We start from the raw sequence: 23610 nt of genomic DNA, 5'->3' as shown, positions 1-23610 counted from the left end.
AAAAAAAATTTTTAAAAGGGGTTTTCCCCTTTTTTTTAAAAAAAAAAATTTTTTTTTTTTAGAAAAATTTTTTTGGGAAAAAGGGGTTAAAAATTTTTTTTAAAAAAACAAAAAAGGGGGGCCCCTTTTGGGGAAAAATTTTTTTGGGGAAAATTAAAAAAAATTTTTTTTTTAAAAAAAAAATTTTAAAAAATTAAACTTTTTTTTTAAAAAAGGGGAAAAAAAGGGTTTTTTTTTTAAAAAAAATTTTTAAAAAAACGGGTTTTTAAAAAAAAAAAATTTTTTTTTTTTTAAAAGAAAAAAAAAAAAAAATTTTTTTCCCCAAAAAAAAAAAAAAAAATTTTTTTTTCTTTTTTCCCGCAAAAAAAATGGGGGGTTTTTTTTTTGGGTTTTTTTAAAAATTTTTTTAAAAAACCTCCCCCTTTTTTTTAAAAAAAAATTTTTGGCTTGTTTTGGGGGGGGAAAAAAAAATTTTTTTTCAAACCCCCTTTTTTTAAAAAACCCAAATTTTTTCCCTTTTTTTCCCAAAAAAACCCAGGGGAAAAGGGGGAAAAATTTTTTTTTTTTTTAAAAAATTTTTTTTTTAAAAAAAAAAAATTTTTGGGGTTTTAAAAAAAATTTAAATTTAAAAAGGGAAAAAAAAAATTTTTTTTTAAAAAAAAGGGGATTTTTTTTGGGAAAAAAATTTTTTTTAATAAGGGAAAAACCCCCTTTTCCCTTAAGGGGGGAAAAAAAGGGGGGTTTTGAAAATTAAAAAACCTTTTTAAAAAAAAGGGTTAAAAAAAAAACCCCCCCAAAAAAAAAAAAACCCAAATTTGGGGGGAAAAAAGGGGAAAAAAAATTTTCCCCCACGGTTTTAAAAAAAACCAAAAGGGAAAAAAAAAAAAAATTTTTAAATAAAAAATTGTAAAATTCCCTTTTTTTGGGGGAAAAAAGGAAAAAAAAAAAACCCCCCGGGGGTTTTGGGGAAAAAAAAAAAAAAAAAAATTTTTTTTTTGGGGGGGCCAAAAAAAAGGCCCCCCCCCCCAAAAAATTTTTTAAAAGGGAAAATTTTTTTTAAAAAAATTCCCCCCCCCGGGGGGGGAAAAAAAAAGGGGGAAAACCCAGAAAGTAGTCAGACAAATCGTGGTACCAGATTGGTACATGATTAGTGGTGACTGGAATCCCCGTGACATTGCGCTCAGGCCCCTCCCACATAGCAGCACAGAATTGGACAACAGAGTGAAAGGTCTTACAGACCGAATCTCTGAGAAATGGAAGCCTAGGGCAGACTGGACTTGCATTAATCAATGCATCCAACAGGAAGGTGAAGCTATTGACCGATATTATGCCAGACTATTAGAATGTTTTAATAACCACTGTGGAATGCAGGTTCCTGAAGATCAGACACACGATTCCCCATATGAGCAGCAGTTAAAGAATGCATTTTTGAAAGGCAGTATTGCACCTATAAGCAGTTTTATTACAAAACACATGGTAGATCATCGTACAAGCAGGTTACAATCATTACTTGAATATGCTAGGCATGCCGAAAGGCATTTTAATAGCAAAAAGAAAAAGAAAGCCCAAGTATTTTCTGTAGAAGATGGAGCAGAAGTATATGTAGTAGTAGTAGTAGTAGTCTGGGAAAAAGGGCAAGAAAAATGCCCAGGGAAACAAACAATCTGATCAACGATGAGAGGACTTTGAAGGGCGAAAGAAAAGGGGTGAATGTTTTAAATGCAGTAAAAAAGAACACGTGGCAAGGGATTGCAAGAAAAACAAGAAGGCAATCACGGAGGATAAGGAGGGTGAGGACTGACTATATGATAGTCAGGAATCACTAGAAGGGGATAGCAGAGAAAGGACAAATGAGTATGTGATAGAGGGAGTAGAGAATGTGACAGAAGAAATAGAGGAAGTGCAAGAACTCACGGATAGTGAAGAAAATTAAATATTGGATTTGGCTTTATTGAGCTTAGAGCTCTATTTAGAAGACACAAAACCAAAAGTTACACTCCTGGTAGAAGGGAGGGAAGTCAGATTCTTGTGCGACTCAGGGGCATCATGGACCCTGGTACATCCGTCCAAACTGCCAGAGAATTCAGAGTCACCTGATTACATATTAGTGAAAGCAGCTAATGGACAGCTGTATCGGGAGCCCCTCTCCCATAATATTGTGATAACTGATCCTGTTTCAGGATTGACCCAGGAAAAGCAAAATTGTTGTATCTGCAAAATGCCCAGTAAACCTCTTGGGCAGAGACCTTATGCAGCTATTTGGTATAGCAGTAGTTCCGACTATGCAGGGTATGGAAGCACAGCGACAAATTGATACCTTTGCAGTGCAATCGGAGGGTGAAATGTTTTATTGGTACAGCCAGGACTTGGTTACGACTAGTCCAGGGGTGGTGACCGAAGAGTTGATGAACGTAGCCATCAGCAAGTTCCTCCTTGACATTGATAAACAGCATTTGTTGCACTGTACTCTGTATTATTGTAATACACCAGGACCTGATAAGGAATATGAGCAAGAATTGTTTAGAAATCGTGCAAACAGATTGGTATTACATAATCTGTACTGGGACACAGAAGGGAACAGTGTAGCCAGCTGTTCATTGCCCCAGGAGTTCTTTGCACTCTATAAATCTAATCGATTACCACATGTTAGCTTAACTAAGGACAAGAATGTAAAATGGGTAGACTTAGGAGAAAAAGTCACGAGATGGGAAAAACAGACAGAGTTAGAACTGTCAGAACAGAGAATACAAATGCAGAAGCTGAACTGAATAACTCAGACCCACCCAGCTGTACACTTGCAGTCTAGCAAGGACAGCTGATTGGCACTCCTAATGAAGGAGGAAGAGAATGCCTTACAGAATATACCAGAAAATTCCCGGTCAACAGGAAAATCAGATGTAGGACTTATTCGTACAGCGGGACCAGTTATTATTACGCCAAAATCAGCATTTAGACCACAAAAGAGACAGTATCCTTTAAGAAAAGATGCAGAGGTAGGAATCAAACCTATTATAGCAGCATTACTTAAGGAAGGGGTGCTGGTAGAATCTCCTGATTCACCATGTAACACACCCTTATTTCCTGTTAAAAAGCGAATGGAGAGTGGTGTATGGTCCAAGATTTACAAGCTGTAAATGACGCAGTAATACCAAGGGCACCTCTGGTGCCAGACCCACACACCCTGTTGAATGATTTAAAACTTTAACAGAAATATTTTTCTGTGGTAGATATCAGCAATGCGTTCTTTTCAATACCAATACACCCTGACAGCCAGCATTGGTTTGCATTCACATTTCAGGGGAAAAGGTATACATATACGCGACTACCACAGGGGTATTGTGAAAGTCCAACAATATTCTCACAAGAAATGGCAAGCAACTTGGCGGGATTTATCCCACCAAGAGGTAGTCAGGTTTTGCTTTATGTTGATGATATCCTATTGGCGGCCCCCACCCAGCAAGATTGTAAAGAAGATACCATAGCGCTATTACAATTTTTAGCCACTGAAGGACATAAAGTAAACAAAAATAAACTGCAGCTTTGGAAAAAAACAAGTTAAATACCTAGGATATGTAATATCCAAGGAAGGTAGGACATTAGATGAGGACAGAAAAATAGCGATTTTGCAAGCACCAAAACCCACTACTAAGAAGGAAATGATGTCCTTCCTGGGTACGACTAATTTTTGTCAGAGTTGGATTCCAAATTATGCCTTGGAATCCGCACCGTTGACTAACCTGATTTATAAAAAGCCTATGGCAGCACAGGATTTATTACAATGGACACCAGAAGCAGAATCTTCTTTCTGCAAACTGAAACAGTTAATAGCGTCCTCATTAGTTTTGGGATTACCAAACTATCATAAACGTTTTTTCCAAACTGTAGATGGTAAGCAAAGTTATATGACATCAGTGTTAACACAGCAGCATGGGGACAAGCAACGCCCTATTGCTTGTTATTCCTCACAACTGGACCCAGTGGCACGGTCTTTACCTCACTGTGTACAAGCAGTAGTTGCAGCTGCAATGGCAGTACAGGCTTCGGCCTCAGTAGTGTTGTTCCACCCTCTCACATTGAGAGTGCCTCATGCAGTCACGATTATTTTACTACAAGAGAAGGTAGCATATCTTTCCCCTGCTAGGCATCTTTCCTGTATGACTATATTGTTGAGCCAACCTCATATGACAATTGAACGATTTACGACTTTGAACCCTTCTACCTTTATCCCAACCCCTGCAGATGGCACACCACACAGCTGCCTGCAGGTGATTGAGCAAAAGACACTGCCTAGAAAAGATCTTACGGATGTTCCCTTGGATGATGCCGAGGTGACATACTATGTGGACGGCTCATGCAAAAGGAGTCCTGCAGGACAGAACCTACTAGGATATGCAGTAGTTTCTGACACAGACATTATAGAAGTGAAATCTTTACCACATAGTTTATCTGCACAGGCAGCAGAATTGATTGCCTTGACACGGGCATGTACCTTAGCAAAGGTTAAATATGTGAACATTTTTACTGACAGCCAGTATGCTTTTTCTACTGTAAATGTTTTTGCGCAACAGTGGAAAAATCGAGGAATGATAACATCTACTGGCAAACCAATCAATCATGCACAGTTTAGTTTAGATCTTTTAGAATCTATTCAGTTACCTCAAAAAGTAGCTATTTGTAAATGCACAGCTCATACCAAGCAACAGAACAGGATTTCAAAAGGTAATGCGAGAGCTGATACAGCTGCAAAGCAGGCAGCTTCAGAAGTATTTCTTTTGAATGAGGAACTACAACCCTCTGAGATTTTAGACTTAGAAATGTTAAAGACAATGCAAACACTAACTACGCAAACTGAAAAACAAAGATGGGTAAAATGAGGAGCATTTCTCGAAAAGAAGCTGTACATCTCTAAAGAAGGAAAATGATATTGCTAATTTGTTTAGATATGCAGCTTTGTTGAGCCATGGGCAGTGCCATGTCTCAACAGGGGGGATGGTACAGCTGGTGAACCAAGTGTTCACGACGTATGGATTTACAAACTACTCTGAAAAATTTTGTTCGTTATGCCACATCTGTAATAAACATCATGCACAAGGGGCATTAAAGCCCAAGCAAGGGAGTTTCCCTACACCACCGTATCCATTTCATGCTATCTGTATGGATTTCATAGAGTTGAATAAATGTGAAAATAAGACGTTTTGTCTTGTCATTGTAGATATGTTTTCCAGATGGGTGGAAGCCTTTCTGACTAAAAATCCAGATGCTACGACTGTGGCCAAAGTTCTTGTTAAATAAATCATCCCTAGATTCGGCAATCCGGAAAGGATCTGCAGTGACAACGGCACACACTTCGTAAATCAGACCATACAGCAGTTAAGTAAACATTTTGGTATTTCCATAAAAATCATTGTGCATATCATCCACAATCAGCAGGGCTAGTAGAGAGGCATAATGGGATTTTAAAGAGTAAGCTAAGAAAATTAATAACAGAAATGCAGAGAAACTGGGTGTACTGTCTGCCCCTGGCACTGTTGAATATGAGAACTGTTCCGAATGCAAAAGGATTGACTCCTTTTGAAAAGCTCTTTGGAAGGGCTTACTATATACCTCAGTGGAAATCTCTCATGCCCGCAGACCAGGAAGCTGACAGTACATTAGCTGAGTATATGCGAAAACTCTTAAATTCTAAACATTTGCTGCAGTTAAATTCTGTTTCAGATAAAGAACGAACCAGACCGTCAGAAGTGGCAGTGCCCCCTGGAGCGTGGATCTGGCTGAAGATAGTTAAGAAGAAGAATTGGGCGTTCCGAAGTGGGAAGGTCCATATCAAGTGCTTTTGTCAACACCCACTGCAGTCAAAATTACGGAGCGTGCCTCCTGGATCCACCTGACGCACTGTAAATTAGTTAAAAACTTTAAACTGGAAAAAAATCTTGTTACCTGCCAAGAGCAAAAATGATAGAGTCCAGAAGAAACAGGAATGCAGAACAACCCTTTCCTCAGAAGTATTGCATAATCATCCTGTTAACTGTATTAGTGACAATAATCTTTTTGTTGTGGCCTTTTCTTTTCCCAGCCACACAGACTGAACTGAATAAACATGAAGCGTTACTCATAAACTGGCATCCAAACTTTTGGGGGGATTATGGCTGACAAAGTTCGCAGATGACTGCAAACTGGGGACCATAATCGAATCGCCAGCTGACACAAGCATCCCCCAAAAGGGTCTCACAGAGACGGATGCTTGGTGCCAGAGCCACGGCCTCAAGCTAAATGCTAAAAAGTGCATAGTCATCCCCTTTGGGAAAAACAAGGTGCCCACAAATTACCACATAAGTGGTAATCCATTAAGTACGGAAGAAGTAATTAGAGATTTGGGGACAAACATAGATAGTAATCTCTCCTTTGATAATCACGTTGTCAAAGTGGTTAGAAAGACCTTCTATATAGCCCACCTTATCACGAAAGGGTTTGCATCTAGAGCAAGAGAGGTCATTGTGCCCAGTGGCAGCTGGTGACTTCAAATCAAAGGGGGGCTGCAGGAGCCAGCTGAATGGGTGGGGTCAAGGGGAAGGGGTGTGGCCAACCAGAAAGGGGAGGAGCTATGCTCAAAACCACAAAAACTAACTTTAATTAAATACACTCCCCTGGGTGGCATGGCAAACAATCATTATGAGAGTCCAATCAAGACAAAAATAAGTGTAGAAGAATAAAAATATTTCAATGCATTGGCTGCATGACAGCTTACTTAATATCTAGATGGAAACAAAAGGTTATGAGGCATGAAAAAATAAATTACTTTTAAATACATTACTGGAATGCCAGTCAAAATCAAGTACAAGCAAAACCAGAAGCACTCAACTCAAACCACTTCTCCTTGCACTGCAGTTCTAATTATAATTTATATTCAGCTTTATTAAAGTGCCAAGTAACATGCTGAAAGTAGAAATCTCTGTGATGCCCCACTTGTAAAAATGTTTCTTATCCAAAAAGACCTGCTGCCTGACAACTATCTACTTGTTTCATGGGGAAAACATGTAAGTAAAAATGAAAAGCAAACAAGAAACAAGCTCAAGATACATTGCTTAAAGGATTACTGTACAGGTTATGGACCACACATGATTGGCATCCTGTTTAGTTTACGGGTAAAGTCTGTAGAGATGACTGGAAGTCTCCAAGTGTAATGAGCTTTTTAAAATAATGGAATCCTGTCCTTTAATACCCAAGGCTTATACATTATCTAGTCAAGTATTCTCTGCATGGCAACAACAGAAAGGCTTTCAATGTTGGCAATTCTTTAACAGTATGCTTATTAAAGCTTACTTGCATCTTATGATCTCAGACAAGCTTACATTATGGTCATTAAAGCATTGCTACTTAAACACAGAGCAACAGGCACTTTGAGTAATAAGCATAAATCAACAGTACAAAAATATGACAGAAACCAGACCTTTCTGCAAAATCAAGGACAGATGAAAAGCCACTGTAGTACTTGTGTCTACCTTGGATGGGGGGGAGACACACTGCACATTTACACTGCATAACTACTCCTTGCCTTGCTTGGACACATCCAGAGTCAGTACATGGTGGAGTGGGGTGCAACAAGTATGTCACAATTTGAAATGTCTCTGGCTGACTGTGATGGCCCTGACACGTGTCATTCCTCTCAACCTCAGAGCAAGAAATCTGGACAAAGCCATACACAGAAGTGGGACAAATGCCCACAAATAAGGACAATTTTTAAATATTGCTCTAATAAACTTAGAAAGATAATAGAATAGGTCTTGCATTAGTATGACTTTTCTGAAGGGTATAAAATCTGAAACTCAAATGTCTGCCATTATTTTCTAACTTCCGTCTTTAGTGATTTGTCACTAATTTGCCAAAAAACACAATTTTATGAAAAATGGACCAAATGTGATGCAAAAATATAAAATAGCCACACAATACAGCTGGGAACCTGTCAAAGAAGGGACACTTTAATATTAGTACTGCTAACTTGAGCAGCTGACAAAATAAAAGAATCTACATGCATTTCAAGTAATCTATAACTTTGATTATTACAGTTATTTCTTAATTGTAAACCCTCCATGTTTTCTTCCAAAATTGCTATTTTGTGGAGGGATTATTAGGGGAAGAGCAACATTTTAAGCCAAAATCGGAGACAGTTGAGAGTTTGGCTATGCCTAATTCTATAAAGCAATTTATTTGCATGTACCTCTCAACCTGTTAATGCAGTAAATCTGAACAAGGCCAAATATACTGGGGAACATATAAACAGTACTAAAAATTGCTCTTGTATAAATTGAGACAGTTGATAGAATAACAGTTCTTACTTTAGCATGCATTTTTCTGAAGGTTATGAAGTCTGAAACTCAGTGTATCATTATTTAGTGACTTAATTTCTAAATGATTTGCCAGAAAACTACAAATTTTATGAAGAACAAACCAAAAATAAGAAGCAAAAATCTATTCATTCTTTGAAAATCTGGACATTTGGGAGGTATAGTTCAGCTGGGCCTGTCTGAGTTTGCTGCCCTTCCCCCCTGACAAAATCACGGTTGAAGAGCCTCTGCAGCCATTCCTATGAACCATTACTTGGCTATTTCACTCCATTTACCATAAACACTAATGTGCATACTGCTTTACTTGTATGATGAGTTGGACTTCATTTGAAAGTTTTATTTTGTATTTTACAGCACAAACACTAAGTCATCTACTAAACAAAGCAATGCAGTCTCACAATGAAAACTTAGCATTAAAACTTCTCTGCTCTTGAAACTCACATTCATTGAAACAGCATTGAAACCCACATTCAAAGAAAATACATTTTGCCAGTGGCAGATAAAGATTAATTTTGGGCTGTTTTCAAATCATAGGCCCCTTGCATATGAAACATACATGTGCTCTTTGATACACCTTCCTCATTGTACTAAATTATATTCCTTGTACAATATATTACAGTTGTTAGAGGCGTTTTAAATTTGTTTTGAACATTTTTCCAGTAAACAATGAAACAAAATGCATGCACCCATAATGACAAAACTGCCCAGTTCAGAACATTTATCATAAAAGTCTACTCAGACTTCCGCAGTCCACCATTATCAGTAAATATGCACAATTCTACAGTCCACCATTATCAGTAAATATGCACAATTCTACAGTCCATTATCAGTAAATATGCACTATTCTACAGTCCATTATCAGTAAATATGCACTATTCTACAGTCCATTATCAGTAAATATGCACTATCTCTGAAGAAGTAAAAGTCATCTAAATAATTCCACATTAAAGAAATCTGTAACTAATGAAGAGGTTGCTGCTAGCAAACATCTTTATATTTCATGGTTTCATCGAAAAATAAAGTGCCTGTTGCCCCTCAGGAATAAATTGCCTATATTACATTAAAAAAATGATAAGCTAATAATATTGCAAAAGGAAATGGATGGCAAACTGATAACGAACTCATAGTTAGTATCTTCACCAAGGAGAACATTCTCAGTACCACAGCATCCATCCTTTGTGGGAATAGAACCCACAGCCTTCTGCATCAAAGACAAGTACACAACTTGTTGTGCTATTAACAAGGCAAGCCAACTTCACTTAAGCAGCACTAAACTTCTGTTCGCCTGCAGCTCTCAGCTCCTTGTAAAATCTACTCAATACTCAACTTTGCAGCACAGGAAAACTGGAAAAAGCCAAAATGTATTGGGGGGGGGGGGTCAAAAGCCCAAAAAACAGGGACACAAACATTGCTTGTATAATCTTGGAAAGTTGCTAGAACCATACATTTTACTGCCAAGCTCCCTGTGCAAAACAGCAACATACCACTACGCCAAATCAGCTGCTTTGTAAAAGAGGAAGACTGAAACTTAAATGGCTATCATTTAGTGAATTCAGTTCTCACCATAGCTGTCAACCTCTTAGTACAAAACACCTGGACAAACCCAGTAATGAGGGAATACAGCCCTCAAACATTCAGTGAATTCAGTTCTTGCCTTAGCTGTCAACCTTAGCACAAAAGACCTGGACGAAGCCAATAACAAGGGAATGCAGTCCCAAAAATAGGGACAAATTTCAAATATTCATCTTATAAACTTAGAAAATTGCTAGAATAAAAGGTTGTAAGGTTGTGTTACTATGTATTTTCTGAAGAACATGAAGTCTGAAATTCAAATGCCTATCAATTTTACTGCTGACAGAATAAAAACAATTTTCAGCAGAGACCCAGGGAGAAATACTGCAGACACATCTTTGTAAAATGACAGGGCACCAGAGCAAATCCACACAAACACAGGGAAGAGATGCAGACTCCACACAGAAGGCACCCCAGTCAAGAATCAAACCAGAAAACCTATAGCTGTGAGGCAACAATACTACCACTGCACCATCAAATATGCAAAGACTTAAACATTCAGAAACCTGAAGTCTGAAATTCAAATGCCTGTCAATTTTATTTAATATTTGTTAATCAGGACAGTCTGACTTGGAACAAAAAAAAATTCAGCAGAGGCCCAGGAAGAAATAATGCAGACATGTCTTTGTAACATGGGAGGACACAAAAGCAAACCCACACAAACACAGGGTGAAGATAGACCCCACAAAGAAGGCACCCCAGCCAAGAAGCAAACTTGAGAATCTGCAGCTGTGAGGCAACAATGCTACAACTGCCCCATCAAATATCAAGCATGACAACATTTACAAACCGCAGATATTATGAGGAACAGATCAGATCAAACATGAGGCAAAAATCTGCAGTTTTTTTTTCACAAATGGTGGTGGGTAGGGAATTAAGGTCTTTAAAACCTGCATACAAGGTACAGGATTCAAGCCTGAGGTATTCCCTACCACACACACAAACACCTGTAGTAGCAAACCACAAAAACTAAATATACTGCATTGGGTGCCAAACAGTTGTCATGAGAGTCCAATCAAGACAAAATGAAGTGTAGAAGAATAAAAATATTTCAATGCATTGGCTGCATGACAGCTTAATATCTAGATGGAAACAAAAAAGGTTGTGAGGCATGAAGAAATAAATTACTTTTTTTAAATACATTAATGGAATGCCAGTCAAAATCAAGTATAAGAAAAACAAGCAGCACTCAACTCAAACCACTTCTTGCACTGCAGTTCTAATTATAATTTATATTCAGCTTTATTAAAGTAACATGCTTTAAGTAGAAATCTCTGATGCCCCCACTTGTAAAAATGTTCCTTATCCAAAAAAAGGCCTGCTGCCTAACAACTACTTGTTTCACGGGGAAAACATGATCAAAGTAAAAAATGAAAAGCAAACAAGAAATAAGCTCAATATACATTGCTTAAAAGGACTACTGTACAGGTTATAGACCACACGATTGGCATTCGGTTTATGGTTAAAGCCTGCAGAGATGACTGTAAGTCTCCAAGTGTAATGAGACTCTTAAAATAATGTAATTCTGTCCTTTATTACAAATACTGGCATATGCATTTCAATACCCAAGGCTTATACATTATCTAGTTAAGTATTCTCTACATGGCAACAGAAAGGCTTTCAATGTTGGCAATTCTTTAACAGTATGCTTATTAAAGCTTACTTGCATCTTGCAATCTCAGCCAAGCTTACCTGATGGTCATTAAAGTATTGTTACTTAAACACAGAGAAACATGCACTTTGAGTAATAAGCATAAATCAACAGTACAAAAAATATGACAGAAACCAGACCATTCTGCAAAAATCAAGGACAGATGAAAAGCCACTCTAGTACTTGTGTCTACCTTGGATGGGTAGGATTCTCTACACATTTACACTGCATAACTACTCCTTGCCTTGCTTCGACACATCCAGAGTCACTACATGGGGGAGTGGGGTGTAACAAGTATGTCACAGTTTGAAATGTCTCTGGCTGACTTGTGATGGCCCTGACACATTTGTCATACCTCTCAACCTCAGAGCAAGAAATCTGGACAAAGCCATACAAAGAAATGGGACAAAGGCCCAAAAATAAGGACAATTTTTAAAATATCGCTCTTATAACCTTAGAAAGCTAAAAGAGGTCTTGCATTAGTATGAATTTTCTGAATGGTATGAAATCTGAAACTCAAATGTCTGTCATTATTTTCTAATTTCAGTCTTTAATTATTTGTCACTAATTTGCCAAAAAAACACAATTTTATGAAAAATGGACCAAAAAATGTGATGTAAAAATATAAAATAGCAACACAATACAGCTGGGAACCTGTCAAAGAAGGAACACTTTAATATTAGTACTGCTAACTTGAGCAGCTGACAAAATAGAATAATCTACATGCATTTCTGAAATAAAAGTAATCTGATTATTACAGTTATTTCTTAATTATAAACCCTCCATGTTTTCTTCCAAAATTGCTATTTTGCAGAGGGATCATTAGGGGAAGAGCAACATTTTGAGTCAAAATCAGGGACAGTTCAGAGGTTTGGCTATGCCTAATTCTATAAAGCAATTTATTTGCATGTACCTCTCAACCTGTTAATGCAATAAATCTGGACAAGGCTAGATATATTGGGGGAACATATAAACAGTACTAAAAATTGCTCTTGTATAAACTGGGACATAAATCTGGACAAGGCCAAATATATTGGGGAACATATAAACAGTACTAAAATGCTCTTCTATAAACTGGGACAGTTGATAGAACAGGTCTTACTTTAGCATGCATTTTTCTGAAGGTTATGAAGTCTGAAACTAGGTGTGTCATTATTTAGTGACTTAATTCCTAAAAGATTTGCCAGAAAACCACAAATTTTTATGAGGAACAAATCAAAAATAAGAAGCAAAACATCTATTCATTCTTTGAAAATCTGGACAGTTGGGAGGTATGGTTCAGCTGGGGCTGTCTAAGTTTGCTGCCCTTCCCCCTCACAAAACCCTGGTTGAATGGAGCCTCCCTGCAGCCATTCCAATGATCCATTAATTTGCTATTTCACTCCATTTACCATAAACACTAATGTGTATACTGATTTACTTCTATGATGATTTGAACTTCATTTGAAAGTTTTATTTTTGCATTTTACAGCACAAACACTAAGACATAACAAACTTGGCATTAAACCTTCTCTGCCCTTGAAACTCACATTCACTGAAACAACATTAAAATCCACATTCAAAGAAAATACATTTTACTCGTGGCAGATAAAAATTAATTCTGGGCTGTTTTCAAATCATAGGCCCCTTGCATATGAAACATACACGTGCTCTTTGATACAACTTCCTATTGCTTTGAACATTTTTCCAGTAAACAATGAAACAAAACTGTCCAATTCAGAACATTTCCATCATAAAAGTCTACTCAAACTTCTACAGTCCACTATTATCAGTAAATATGCACAATTCTACAGTCCACCATTATCAGTAAATATGCACAATCTCTGAAGTAGTAAAAAAGTAATCTAAATAATTCCACGTTAAATAAATCTGTAATGAAGAGGTTGGTGCTAGCAATCACCTTTACATTTCATGGTTTCATCGAACAATAAAGTGTCTGATGCCCCTGTGGAATAAATTGCCTAAATTACATTAAAAATAAGCTAGTAATATTGCAATAGGAAATGAATGGCAAACTGATAACAGGCTCATAATTAGTATCTTAACTTTTAGCATTCACCCCTTATGGGGGTAGAACCAACAACCTTCTGCATCAAAAGCAAGCATACAGCCTGTTGTGCTATTAGCACTAAACTTCTCTTCCCCTGCAGCTCTCAGCTCCTTGTAAAATCTGCTCAATACTCAACTGCATCTCAACTTCACAGCACAAGAAGTCTGGAAAAAGCAAAATTTATTGGGGTGGGTCAAAAGGGCAAAAACCAGGTACACATTAAACATTGCTTGTATAATCTTGGAAAGCTGCTAGAATAAAATGCTGTGTTACCACGGTACCACCATGCATTTTACTGCCAAAGTCCCTGTGCAAAAAAGAGTCAGGACATACCACTATGCCAAATCACCTGCTTTGTGAAAGAAAAATGCTGTGTCACCATCGTACATTTTACAGACAAGGTCCCTGTGCAAAACAGTCAAGAGCAACATACCACTATGCCAAATCAGCTGTTTTGTGAACGAGAGGAAGACTGAAACTTAAATGGCTATCATTTAATTAATTCAGTTCTCACCATAGCTGTCAACCCCTTAGCACAAAACACCTGGACAAACCCAGTAATGAGGGAATACAGCCCTCAAACATATTCAGTGAATTCAGTTCTTGCCATAGCTGTCAACCTTAGCACAAAAAACCTGGACAAAGCCACTAACAGGGTATTACAGTCCCAAAAATAAGGAAAAATTTCAAATAGTCATCTTATAAACATAAAAAATTGCTATAATAAAAGGTTGTGTTACTATATATTTATTGCTAGAATAAAAAGTTGTTTTACTATGTATTTTCTGAAGACTATGAAGTCTGAAATTCAAATGCCTGTCAATTTTACTTCTGATGGAACAAAAACAATTTTCAGCAGAGGCCCAGGCAGAAATACTGTAGACACGTCTTTGTAAAATGGCAGGATACCAGAGCAAATCCACACAAACACAGAGATAAGATGGAGACTCCACAAAGAAGGCACCACAAATCCTGTAGCTATGAGGCAACAATACTGCCACTGCACCATCAAATATGTAAGAAATTAAACATTCAGAAACCTGAAGTCTGAAATTCAAATGCCTGTCAATTTTATTTAACATTTGTTAATCAGGACAGTCTGACTTGGAACAAAAAAACAATTTTCAGCAGAGGCCCAGGAAGAAATAATGCAGACATGTCTTCGTAACATGGGAGGACACAAAAGCAAACCCACACAAACACAGGGAGAAGATACAGACCCCACAAAGAAGGAACCCCAGCCAAGAATCAAACCTGAGAACCTGCAGCTGTGAAGCAACAATGCTACTACTACACCATCAAATATCAAGCAAACAGACCCCATAAAGAAGGAACCCCCAGCACTGCTACTACTACACCATCAAATATCAAGCAAACGACCCAACAAAGAAGGAACCCCAGCCAAGAATCAAACCTGAGAACCTGCAGCTGTGAGGCAACAATGCTACTACTACACCATCAAATATCAAGCATTGCAACATTTACAAACCACAGATATTATGAGGAACAGATCAGATCAAATATGAGGCAAAAATCTGCATTTTTTTTACAAATGATGGTGGGTAGGGAACTCAAGTCTTTAACACCTGCATACAGGGTACAGGGTTCAAGCCTGAGGTATTCCCTACCACACCACCATGAGCACCTGGGGCGTTTACACACACACACACACACACAAACACACCCCAGTCCATTCAACTAGGCATTCATTCACATACTTCCCTACCATTCTAAACAATAAACACACACCAGTCCATTCAAATAGGCATACATTCATTCATTCACACACTTCCCTACCTCTAAACAATAATTAACACACTTACCTGTCCTTGCTGCCCATTCTCCATAATGTAATCCAAATGCCCGTGCAATAATCCACAGTCCTGTGAGATTCCTGCGATCCAAACCCTAATCCACAGTCCCGATGAGAGAGACTGACTGCTGCTGTTGCAGTCCGGCCCCGATGCGTTTTCCCAGCGGGTCTGTGCACTTTAAAAGTGCACAGACGTCTCCTATGTTTCCTAACCTGGAGCATGCGCAGTAGACTCGCAGTAGTTTGGACTACTGCGCATGCGCGAAGTCCGTGAATCTTTAAAAATTTTTTTTTCTTTTTTTTTTTTTTGTTGAGGGGGCTGCAGTCCAGCAGTCCAATAGCATGGGCCGCCCCTGATTGTGCCCCTCTACTCGTCACTCATCAGGCCCATAATTGAATACAATGCCCCTTTTGGGATGTACCTTACCCGACACCTGCAGCAACTGGAGAGACCCCAAAAGTACCTCACCAAGAGGATCATGGGCTACAAACAGATGTCCTATGCAGCTCGACTAAAGAAACTCCAGCTCTACTCAGTTGCTTAACACCTACTCAGAGGCGATCTATGCCTGATGTACAAAGCCATATCAAACCCAGAATTAATGGACATGCTCCACCTCAAAAAATCCAAGTCCCTTAGAGCTACATGCTCCAGGGACCTAAACCTCAGCACAAAAATAAATAGGACATGCTGGAAGGACAAATTAATTTCCCAGAGGCTCCCCTCACTCTGGAATAGAATCCCAATTCATGTTAGACATAGCCCCTCGCTGACCCTCTTCAAGCAAAATCTGGACGCATGGATGGGAAATCACAAATTCACCCCTGGGATCTCTTCTGTGTCCCTGCTAGACAGAGGCACAGTAAACTAAACTTAAAAGGGTACCTTCTGTGACCTACTTTACAGAGGCACAGTAGGCTAATCTAATAGGGAGGCGGAAGCCAATACATTCTGGCTAGGCTTATAAATGCCCTAGGGCAGATAGCTTAGTATCTACCTATGAACCTATGAACACTTACCAGGCAATTAAATATGTGAATGCTGAGACTTTCAATGCTTCAAATTGCTGGATTTGCACAGCTTTGCTGACAGCATACATGGGGTTATTAATGACTACAGTCCCCCTAGGGGTCAATGAGACCTGGGAGAACTTGATTTATGATACCTCAACCATTACAGCAGAAGATAAAATAGCATTGCACTTGTCTGTTCCACAAAAGGGAACTGTGTGTTTTTATAAAAATGATACTGCAATGTGACTGTTCCTTATAAATGTTACACTAAAGATAACAATGTAGATCTTTATTGTAATACAAACTATGATTCAGTTCTTGGATTGATGCACAAAACACTTGATGAAGTAAAACATAATTCTGTTCTTTATAAACAGCTGTCTATAATTGATAGAAAAATGTTTCATGCAGGGCGAGTGTATATTCATAGCAAGGTTACTACTAAAGTAGAGGACTGTTATTTTGTGTGTGGCAGAAAGGCGTACAAATGGTTACCTGAGAATTGGTCCGGCAGTTGTTTTTTGGGTTACCTGGTTCTGGCCATACGACACACTGCAGTTTTGCCTCATGGAAAAATTCGAAATGTCCGAGAAGTCGTCAAGAAACCTGTAAATCCAGTGGGACAAATCGATGCGCGTTGGAAAGACCATCACTCTCTAGGCAAAGGACTGACACACATGGACTTGAGTGATAGCGTTATATCGTGGGCAGGCATATTAACAGCATATGGAGCAGTGAAATCGATCTGAGAGCTGAGAAAACTGTAAAAACTTCTCAAAGTAATGGGTAATGCAACTTTTTCCCACTCTCGAATTGGTGACTGATGAACTGAATGCTATGAGAACTGTAGCGCTCCAAAATCGCATGGCTCTCGACTTCACCCTAGTGGCAAGAGGTGGAACCTGCGCTTTAATCTGAGAAGAATGCTGTTCATATATTCCTGACCATAAACACGAGATAGACAATCATCTTGAGGTAATTCAGCAAGTGTCGGCCATGACCAAACCAGGCCCAAACCCACTGATGGACTTTTTCCAGAAATGGTTTTGGGGGTGGGGTACCATCCTAATGAGCATCCTGATTGCCATTTGTGTAGGCATGCTCCTACTGGGAGTATGTATTTGTTGTGGTATCCCCTGCATGAAAAGACTGATTAAAGACCTTATAGACATTTCAGTTTCTGAAACCTTATATCAAAGTACTGAGTTTGAAGAACTGTTAAAAGACTAAAAATGCTTTCATAAATTTAAACTGAATGACTCTCTTAACTGCAAATCCTGAGTGAAAGAGGTTAGGAGAAGAAAACAAACTGTTTATGCTTATTTTGAAAGTAGAATAAAGGTATTAATAGGGAAGAAATGTTAGAAAAATATGTATTAATGTGTGTATTAGCAATATGTTTAGTGCATTTAGAGCTTGAAAAGGGTTAACACATTTATTCTGTTTCATACTGCATACATCTGTACAAACTGCAGTTGCTTTCTGACCTTGTATTATTAGCTAAAATCTTGCTTGTGCCTTGGAAATTTACTGAGAAGCATGTGATTTCTGCTTGTGTTAGGAAAATAATGAATACAACAATACTACTTGTATGAAACTTAGACAATAAGTTCCACTGTGCCATGAGAAAATACACAGCTGTAGAAGTTACAGATAATTAGTACAAAGCCTGCTTGAAAATATGAACTGCAATCAGCATTTGCTTGTATCTGAATTAGAATAGTACCTTGAAATGTAACACTGTACAATAGATGCCTGTAAACGGATTAATGGTCACCAAGGCCAGGTTGTTTTTCTCCAAAGTTTCTCACAAATCTAGTCATGTCAGCAGAAAATCTGAGTAACATCTGCTGTAGAACAATACTGAAAGTTGTGTTTGATTACGTCAGCTTAGAAGGCCATGTCTTGTAAAACAGTATAAGAATGAACATACTTCCTGTTAGTAGTTAGACAAATCCTTGTATTTGCATGTTTTGTTTCCTTGCGGCAAGTCAATTAAAAGTGCCTTAACTGAACCTTACGTGTATTGGTCTTTGAAGTTTTTTCCTTTGACACTGTATAAGAAAAGTCTAAAGGAAATCCATGAATGTAAGATGCAAACACTGAGTGCCCATCATACTCAACTGTGATGAACTGGTGTGCAGACTTTCAACATGGTGATTTTGAGACGGTAGCTGCAGCAAGGTCTGGAAGGCCTCAAACTGTGCCTACTCCTGAAATTGTTGACCATGTCCATCACCTGATTTTGGCAGATCAGCGAATATCAGCTAAAACAATCGCTAAGACACTACAGATATCCAGGAAATGTGTTGGGATTATAATCCATAAGCAGTTGGGTATGTAGAAGCTGTCAGCCAAGTTTGTGACCAAATGTTTAAATGCCATTGAGAAAATTTGTCAAATGGACACTTCCAAGTTGATTTTGCAGCATTTTCTTTGAGCTGGTGCCAACATTTTGGAACAACTCGTTACTGCTGATGAAACATGGTTACACCACAATGAAGCTGAGATAAAACAACAGTCCATGCAATGGCAGCACTCAGGTTTACCAAGGCTAAAGAAGTTCAATACCCAAAAGTCATCAGGAAAGGTCATGGCCACAAGTTTTGAAATCAGAAAGGTGTTGTAATGACTATCTTACAAGGTGCCAAACTGTTAATGCAGAATACTACTGTAACTTGCTGTGCCGATTAAAGGAGTCATTGAAAGAAAAAAGGAGATGGAAGCTACATAAAGGAGTTCTATTTTTGCAAGACAATGCACCAGTTCACAAGGCTGACAAAACAATGGATGCTTTGACAAAGTTGGGGTTTGAGAGCATAGGCCATCCACCTTGCTCACTAGATCTTGCTCCATCTGACTATTTCCTGTTTCCAAAGCTTAAAAAGAGTTTGAAAGGGTGGAAATTTTTGAGTGATTTCATGGTGATTGCTGCAGTGGAGCAGTATTTTAGTGACAGGACTTCAGACTTTTTTTTGGCAAGCTTACATAAACTTCAGACATGATATGCCAAGTGTGTTGAACTTCAGTGTGAATATGCTGAATAACTTGTAAGTTTCATGGCTCCATGTCATTCCCTTCTAGGTACAGCATAGAACATTTCAGAACGCCCTCATAGGTGTGTGTGTGCATATGTGCATTTAGGTAGGTGTTTGTGTGTACACGCACGTGTGTGGGGGCGCAGCTGTTTATGTCTGGGTTTCTGTGTGTATATATGTATGTGGGTTCCTGTGAGGGAAGATGTACCTAAATGCATGTGTGCAAGTATATATTATGCCTATGTGTGCCCCCCACAAATATTCATCTTATTTTAAATGTATGCTATACTTTTTTCACTTTTTATTAATCCAGAGCTAAGTGAACATAGATCTGAAAGTATTTTATGATTTGTGAGAATCACTCAAAATGGTATGTTTACAGTAGATTTCTTCTCATATCGTAACCCCGACATAATTTAACAAAGAAGTTCCACTGCCTGCTTTAGTGACCAAACATGTGTTCAATGAAATAATGCATCATTCAATATAAAAACTTTACTTAGAAGCACAACTAAGGCCACACCTACATGGGAATGTGCAAAACTACATCATTCATTCATTCTCGGATCCCATGATCAATCCAGTTTAAGGTCACAGAGGAGCAAGAACCTAAACCAGTGCTCACTGAGTACAAGACCAAGGACCTCATCGTGAATGGGTTGCTAACTCAATGCAGGACAGGTACCCATGCTCATTCACTTTCACTCAACACACATAAACATACACCACACACACACACACACACACACACACACACACACACACACACACACACACACACACACACACACACACCTATTGGCAATTTGAAGGAATGCCAGTTCATCTACAGCAGGTCTTTGGAGATGTCAGATGAAGCTGGATCAAATGGTGAAAATATTTGCAGATACAGGAAAGATGTTCAGACTCAACACAAAATATGTCACAGCTGAAATATGAACTGTAGGACCAAGTGCTGTGAGGAAGATATGCTAACAATGTACTACTACACATCTTAAAATTGGATCAGGAGCACCAGAAGTAACTCATCAGTAACAGAACATTCTGAATGCATTAAAGAATAACCATTTTTAGCAATTCTCCCTAACTTCATCCTAATTTCAGATTTTGTCAATCTCATATCTTTAATCACTACTGCTGCAGTTCAGCTCCAGTATAAGATAACATTCAGCACTGACAAATGTGTGTTTGCCTTTTGAAGTGGAAGAACTTATAGATCATAATTAGAAATTTTTCAGCAAATATTGCAATTAAGTATTCAGACATGTTACTTTAGTGATATTATTGCTAACACTATTAAAATACTCCAGCTAGTTCTGTTTACTTGTAGCTCTATTGTTCATTGTTTGGAGGAAAAACTAAACGTTTCTTCATCAGAATGACAAGTAGGCAAAGCAAATAATCTCTGAGCCAAAGCAAAAATGGAAGTGTCAAACATAATGATCTGGAATTAAAGACACTTAAAAATGACAAAATGCACTGTATCAGCAAGTGACAAGTCAAAAACATTTAGAAAAGTAAGGAGCTTCAGAATTTAAAATGTACTGAACTGACAATGAAAGAACTAATTTTGTTTCCATACTGGCTTTTTCCTCTTCACAGTGGCATCTTAATGTTTATGGATATCAGATGGGTACGACAACCCTGTGATTCCAAATGCTAGCCAAACATTCCACTAATTCTGTGCTGATGATGCCATGAGAAGGCAGAAACATGCATGTCCATAGCTAGTGGGGTTTGGCTTTATTGGCCTGAAATTGTCCATAAATAGATTTAAAAGAAAAAGTCATGGACATTCAGAAGCCATTTAGCTGAAATACCTGATGTCCTTAAAAGTTAATTTGTATAAATCCAATGTACCTCTAATGCAAGAGGTTTAAGGAATCACACAGTGGAAAGTCTAGCTTTGCTAGATTTTTCTTTTTGTTTTTTAACTGATTGTTTTTTCTGCGTGACCTTTTTGCTCATTGTTTTAGTTTGTTAGTTGGGATATTTTGCAGACACCCTGATGTTTATGGATATCAGTTGGGTATGACAACCCTGCGTTTCCAGATATTATCCAAGCATTCCAATTATTGCTGTGCTGATGATGCTGTAAGAAGGTAGAAATATGAATGCTTGCTGTTAGTATTGCCATTTAGCTGAAACACCTGATGTTCTTAAAGAGTAATTTGTATATATCCCATTATGCCTCTAATACAAGAGGTTTAAGGAATCACACAGTGGAAAGTCTAGCTTTGCTAGATTTTTCTTTTTGCCTTTTTAACTGGCTGGTTTTTCTGCATTACCTATGGTATACAGTGGATGCAGTGGTGCCAAAACTGGATTTGAATGTAAGAAATTAAGAATTGCTGCATAGCACTATCTTGTCAAATAAAATAAATAAAAAAAGATAATTCTGATCTTATGTTTTGTATGTACATAGCACTTTAAGAAGGCCAAGCTCACTCCTTAAATTTGGGGGGTTTTTTTTGCTTTTTTTTTTACAGTTATGGCCTTATACCTCATAGACGTATGCTCCAGATCACAAGCGGATCTACCTGAATAGATACAACAAAGAACTGATTTTGTCTGCTAACCTAGAGAGATAGATTTAGAGGGTCAGTGGCTGCACATGTATTCACAGGGGCTGAATCTGATAAACTACGTATTAGAAAATGACTCAAGCAATTAATAAATCAGGATCTATCATATGTTGCAGGACTAGCCTGAAAGCACTAAAACTGTTACTTTTAACTGAAACAATAGCCAGTTCCATTGGCATAGAGGAATAAATACCTACCTAAAACTTAGGTGACCAGAGTTGGATTCATCATTTGGGCACCCGATAGAGCCGGCATGGGGGAGAAGAGGAGTGATGCAATTTTGCCGGCTTGTTTCAGTAACATCCTTTACATACTGAACCACCTCATGTTATCCAGAATGCAGATTATGACCATATAAGGAAAATCTCCTCATGACTGCCTAAAACGATAACCGATCTCTATCAGTTCTAGCTCTAATGAAGGGAAATGAATGGGTGTTTTGTCTGAGAAAGAAGTTGATGGTTGCCAGGCAGCAGATAATTAAAAATGTAAAAAAATACATGTAAATGAAACAATACATTAGTACCGTATTAATTAGCATGACAATTTTATTGATGTGTATTGGTATTGTCACTAATGGTATCCTCTCAGTAGTGCAATGCAAAGCAACTGAAACTTCATACTCTTAACTGGCATCAGTATTGCACTGGAAATCATATGGACTAACATTAATCTGTATAAATCCCACTCCACTGAATCAGTGCATTTCACATTTGCACGCAGATGCAAGTCAGCAGAAAAACTGTAAGGGATGTCACTACAAAGCAGAAGTAATTAAATTAACAGAACTAAGAAACAATCAAAAATAGTAAGCACCACTTATTATCATGGAGACAGGGAAACATTCAAATCCACAAATAGCAGAGAAATGTCTTCTAATAAGAAGCTACTTATACACACACCAAACCAAGAGGAAGGAAGCATTTGGAAGGAATATTAGGAACCCTTGGAATGATATAAAAATATTAATTGCTGATGGGAAATCCAAGCTTGCTGCACACTAACAGGCATACCTTTGTTTCAAGAGCATCTAAAAATAGAACAACTCTTATAACATATATCCTCTTAAATGTCAATTGTTCTCATCTCAAAAGTGCTTTTTATTCCATTTAATCTGATTCAAGACTGCCATATACAAAGAAACCATTCAACTAACTTCTCTTTGTTTATTTTCTGTATTCCAGTGTTCAGTCTGTGCATACCATTTAGACTGCTTATAAAATCTTGTATTACTTCTTTCTAACTCAATATGCTGATGACTCCAGTTTCACCCTGAGTAATAGTTCAGCAAAATCAATTAATATCATATATTACTAGATAATCTCCGTGAGTGCACACCATAATGCACAAATAAGTAAGTCCTTGCTCTTCTCTTCCTGGACCATTTTAACTGCTGTTTCTAATTGTCCTAATCCAGTATTAACCTCTGCTACTAATGGGCTGTTACTAGAAGTAAGCCCAAAACAAACTCTAAAAACTAACCACACTGGTGGAATCCTAACCATAATGGGGTGTATAACAAAAGGAAAAAAAGTCATGGCTAAA

Source organism: Protopterus annectens, chromosome 1.part0 (genome assembly GCF_019279795.1).
Source record: "Protopterus annectens isolate FY-2018-M chromosome 1.part0, PAN1.0, whole genome shotgun sequence".
Taxonomy (NCBI): Eukaryota; Metazoa; Chordata; order Ceratodontiformes; family Protopteridae; genus Protopterus; species Protopterus annectens.
This window is presented reverse-complemented; position numbering follows the sequence as displayed.